Source organism: Chelonoidis abingdonii, chromosome 8 (assembly GCF_003597395.2).
Source record: "Chelonoidis abingdonii isolate Lonesome George chromosome 8, CheloAbing_2.0, whole genome shotgun sequence".
NCBI lineage: Eukaryota > Metazoa > Chordata > Testudines > Testudinidae > Chelonoidis > Chelonoidis abingdonii.
In genome coordinates, this window is record NC_133776.1 from 100,300,406 (window position 1) to 100,306,405 (window position 6,000).

Here is a 6,000-nt window from a genome sequence, read left to right on the forward strand (position 1 = left end):
GGGCAGACAGCGCATTGCCACCCTATGTCTCCACAGTAAACCGTGTTCCGCAGCCTACTTCCCATAACCACGTGTTGAGTAATTAGGCTGGAAAAACCAGGAAGCCTTTAAAAATACTCACGTCTCCTAGAAAACTAGCGGAGAATCTGTGCTTTAGAGAGATAGAGTGTCTGAGGATAGATAGATGGGGATGAGGATGGATACAGGGAGTGTATGGGGATGGATAGATAGATAGATTGTATGAGGCTAGATCGATCGGAGGGCTGTATGGGGATAGATAGATAGAGGGAGTGGCTGGGGATAGATAGATAGACGAGGTGGATGGAGATGGATGGATAGATACAGGGGTTGCTCTAGGTATTTTCCCATCCCAAGCACCACAGGCAGGCTGTCTTCCGGGGCAAGCCTGAGGGAGGTCCACCGAAGCCGCAGAACCAGCGACCCTCTGCAGGCATGCCGCTGCCCTGGTGGTGACCGGCAGAGCGCCCCCCACAGCTTGCCGCCCCAGGCACGCGCTTGAGGTGCTGGTGCCTGGAACCACCCCTTGACAAATAGATGAGGGAGTGTATGGGATAGATAGATAGATAGATAGATAGATGAGGGGGTGTATGGGGATGGATAGATAGATGGGGTGGATGGCGATAGATAGAGGGGGTGTATGAGGATAGATAGATAGATGAGGGGGTGTATGGGGATGGATAGATAAATAGACAGGCTGTATAAGTCTAGGTCAATCGGAGGGATGTACGGGGCTAGACAGAGCCCCCCAAACTATGCCCTTTATTTCACACACCAAATGCTCTACAACATTTTACCACCTGCTCGCTGAACTCACCCTGAACCTTCCCCCGCCCCAGTCCCCACAGCAGTGTTGGCCGGCGGAACCCAGCGCTGGACACTCCTCAGGGAGGCTAACCTCACTGCTTGCTTTCGTCCCCCGCCCCCAGCTGATTGTGGTGGGCAAGCTCCTGGCAGGCTGGGGAGCCCGGAACCCCAGAGTCACCGAAGTGCCTTTCCCTGGGGAAGGGGAACAGTGTCCGTATGTCGTTCCCAGCCCTCGGGGTCTGTAGCCAGAGCAGAGCCGCAGGGGGTGTGTGTGTGTGTGAGCGTGGGAATGGAGGGGGAGACCCCCTGCCAGCGCACCCCCAGCATCCAACAGAGAGGAACCCCCCACCCCAGCCCATTGAGCCCAGGGGTTGGAGTGGTGACCCAGTGCCCAGCCCCAGGTCTGGATCGTTCCCTTGGCTCTCGGCAACCAGGGCTGTCTGGGGCGGGACCCCTCTGCATTCGGGGTGCCCCCAAGGAGGGCTGGGCAGCTTGCACCCAGAGGCGTGGCGGCTCTGGGATGCAGCGCAAGAGGTGGAACCGCTGGAGCGTGGCCCTTTCAAAGCTTTTATTTCCCCACCTGCTTTTGCACTGGGGGGAGTGTGGACAGGTGCCCTGTGGAGAAAAGAGCTGCCCCCCACACACAGGGCGGCCCCCGGGCTCACGGCGGAGCCCGGGGAAGCGGGCGCCCAGGCACACCCGGTGCAGGGCTGCAGAGGCTGCTGCGGGAGGGAGCTCGGCCAGTGCTGAGTTAGGCCAGGCCAGGCCAGGCCAGGGCTAGGCTGCTGCCCCATCACTCACCCGCCCTGGCTCGCCCTGCTCTGCCACACTGCAGCCCGGCTGTTAGCCCCAGAGGTGCCCCTAGCGCATCTCCATGACACTGGTAGCGGGGTCCGGGCGCTGCCTCTCTGGGGAGCCGGAGTTCTCAGCACTCTCCCCAGGATCATGTTAATGTAACAGCCAAGAGATTCCGAGATCACCCTTGACAAACTCACTCCTGCTGTCTCCGTCCAAGTGTGCTCCCTGGAGCAGTGGAGTCACTCCAGATTTGCACTGGTGTAAACGAGGGTGAAATCGGAAGCTTCAGGGGCGGATACTGCCTCAGCCTCTAGTTGATTTCCCAGCCTAGACGGAGGGCGGGATTGGTGCTGAGGCACATTATCACACTGGAGGGGTGAGCTCCGAAGTTACAAGTGGTGGGGGTCACTACAGAGTCCCACCCAGTGACAGGAACTAGTTCGAACATGCTGCCCTGACCTCAGGCCGCAGGCTGGGGTATGACTGGCGGCAGTAGGCCCTTGCTTTGTGGGTTTTGCTTGTGCAATTGACTCTAGGTATTTAGGGCCAAATCCTGAGACACAATCTTCCCTCGGGGTCACAGGTAGTGACCTGAGCCCATGCTTAGCCTCCCCGAGACTGCTGTGATTTGGAAACAATCTGGGCAGAGCTCCAGGACACCAAGAGGGGATATGGGTAAGGGGCAGAGGAAGTATGTATGAGGGGAAAGCCAGGACTCTCTGTGGCCCTGACCCAAAGCCCATTCAAGGGATTATTACCATGAAGCACTTCACTTGTATCGTGGTAGCACCTAAAAGTCACAGCCAGATTAGGCTGCATTGTGCTCGGTGCCGCACAAGCATACAGTAAATGGCGGCCCCTTCCATAAAGAATTTACAAGCTCAAAGAGAAGATGTAGCCGGTGAATGAAAGAAACAAATAACAGGAGAGGAATGAAGGAGATGAGAAAATAAACAGAATAGGACTCTCATTGGCTTCAAAAAGGCTTGATTCAGGCCCCCTATGAATGTTGCTTTATAGATATTTCTGGGGTCAGCAAATGACAATTAGCTCTTGGCAGCAGAAAATGGTCCCCTCTGCTGTCATAAGAACATAAGAATGGCTGTACCGGATCAGACCGAAGGTCCATCTATCCCAGTATCCTATCTTCCACCAGTAGCCAATGCCGGGTGCCCCAGAGGGAGTGAACCTAACAGGTAGTGATCAAGTGATCTCTCTCTTGCCATTCATCTCCACCCTCTGACAAACAGAGGCTAGGGACACTATTCCTGCCCATCCTGGCTAATAGCCATTGATGGACCTATCCTCCATGAATTTACCTAGTTCTTTCTTGAGACCTGTTTTGTTCTTGGCCTTCACAACATCCTCTGGCAAGGAGTTCCACAGGTTGACTGTGTGTTGTATGAAGAAATACTTCCTTTTGTTTGTTTTAAACCTGCTGCCTATTAATTTCATTTGGTGACCCCTAGTTCTTATGTTATAAGAAGTAGTAAACAACACTTCCTTATTTACTTTCTCTACACCAGTCATGATTTTATAGACCTCAATCATATCTCTCCTTAGCCATCTCTCTTCCAAGCTGAAAAGTCCCAGTCTTATTAATCTCTCCTCATATGGAAGCTGTTCCATATCCCTAATCATTTTTGTTGCCTTTTTCTGAACCATTTCCAATTTCAATATATCTTTTTTGAGATGAGGTGACCACATCTGCACACAGTATTCAAGATGTGGGAGCACCATGGATTTATATAGAGGCAACATGATATTTTCTGTCTTATTATCTACCCCTTTCTTAATTATTCCCAGCATTCTGTTCACTTTTTTGATTGCCGCTGCACATGGAGTGGCTGTTTTCAGAGAACTATCCACTATGTCATTTCTGATCAGGACCATGCAGGAAGGTGGGTGGGAGGATACCTACAGGAATACAGCTCTAGGAGAGCTAGGTATTTTTAGTATGATTTAAACCTGCAACCATGTAAGTGATACATAACTAGACATATTTTAGAAAATTATTTCCTATTAATTCATTTATTTATAGAATTCATCAGAGTATTAACAGGCCAAAACATTCAAAAATCACTAGTCGGGCCCCCAGAGATCATGAAATTGGCTTAAAATACATGCTGGGTTCTTCTTTCTTTGCTTTCTGGTTTTTGAGCCTTTAGTATGCACCAGGGTTTAAAATTACTAAGCTTTTGTACACAACCACGAGGGCTAGAAAAAACTAACTGTTTTAAAGAATGAAAGCCTAGATTGTCACCTAATCACAGGACTCCAGGAGCTGGGGCTTTATGAAAATGCCAATTACCATAAAGACTCACAATAAAATTGTGAGAGCTAGCAACACTGTGTAAAAAACTCATATCCTATAGTCATACATACTTACCTAATATATAAATAATCTTCATCAAATGCAAAAAAAAAAACAAAAAACAGACCAAATTTAATTTTTTTTCCCAAAATTGCAACCTTAAACCAGCCTCTAATACACCTAGTCATCTGATCAGAGTATCAAATTCTCCTCTCAGTTACAAGGGGGCAACTCCCCTTATATAAATGGAGTTGTCTTCTTTATGTGGGAGGAGAAGTTAGAGTCTGGATTGGTGGGGCAGTGAACACATACAGAAAGAGTGCAGATTTCTGCCTACTCCTAGTTTTTGTTTGGCTGTTTCCATTAGATAGATGCACACTGCATAAATTCTGTACTACTGACCCCCATTGATATCTATAAATGGTAGGATCCAGATTTAATTTCACCATGTCTACAGCAATCTTACTTTCTCCACATGGCTGCATAGTGTCAGTGGAAGCTGTGTGTGAATATATAAAACAGAAGGGACCCGAATTACTGCAGTCTGTCCTACCAACTGCTATTTGTAATAAATGTGTCTAGGTGAAATTGACAGAAATGAAAGTTAGCGATAGGGCATTAACTGAACACAGAAACATTGTTTCTGGTCATGGAAAAGTAAAGGAAGCTGCATTTCTAACACAGACATGCTCTTAATACAAAAGAAGAAATGATGTTTCTGATGGACACGCACAAGGCCAAATTCAGCTCTTAGTTACTCCAGTGTAAATCTGGTGCAACTCCAAAGAAATCAGGGTAACAGAGCAACATATGGCCCCTTGTTATGCATTGTCATTTATCACTGTTGGGGGTAGACTCTCTCAGAGTAGGCTGGCTGCTCCTCCGACCACCTGTGCAGAGGGAATGCTGCATTTTCACTGCTAATGTATCCATGCCAATTGTTGCAGGATTTGGCCTGCAGGCCCCAGCCCAGCAAAGAACTCAAGCACATGCTTAACTTTAACTTGCAGTCAGCGGTCTCTCACATGTTGAAAAAGAAGCCGGTAGCCAAAGCATGTATGTATCTACAACATGGGTCTGATACTGTTACTTGAGCTCATGTAAATCTCCCATTGGGTCATATCTCAGCTAGGGTAAATTGTCATAACCTCACCAACTTTAACTGAGCTCTGACTATTTACCCAAGGGTATAGCCCCTTGATTTTAATAAGAGTAAAGATGGCAGGATTTAACCTTGTGGGTGGAGAGAATCTTCTACCTGGACGTCTGTTCCTACCTAAATATACCCTTCACCCACATTAAAATAGAACAATTAGCACTTAAATGTTGACTTGGATGCTGGAATTAGTTTTCAGTGTGAACACGAGGAATTAAAAACCTCAACAATTTTTCAGACTATTCAAACAATGCATAAAAGGGACAATACAAGAAGGACAGATCAATTTTCTTTTCCATGAAGCTGAAAACAATGATATTTCCTTCAAGTTCTTCTGGTTGATTTGATGGAAGAGAATTATTGTGCATATAAAGAGCTTGGAGCATAGTATCTGAGATTCTGAGTGCCCTCAACTCTCACTGAAGCTAAGACAACCACAGCACCTTAAAGGATGGAACTATTGGCTGTATCTACATGCTGTACCATAAAATCTACTACTGTATGACAATTCCGTGTTTCTTCATAAATTCCATCCACCCTTCAAATCAGCATAACTGTTTCTACATTCATTCTTGACCTCTGGACAATAGATCAAGGAAAAGTTTGTAGTCAGAGAAGTCTTCAAGATTCCATTTTATGACACTAGAAAATATTGTGATGTGTGATATAAATATTGCACCTTTAGAACAAGGACATGGATAAAACAGTGGCAAGAGTTTTGGGTAGACTTTGTACCAAATTCATGCTATAACTAGTGCAAAACTGCATAGAAGCCTCTACACAGGATTCATGCTATTATTTTGTTATGGTTTACATTTCATTAGGCTTTGAAGAGCATTCACATAATGAAATGTATACAGTATACACTCCAATATTAATTATGAAAACCGGCAAGTTATTCACCAAA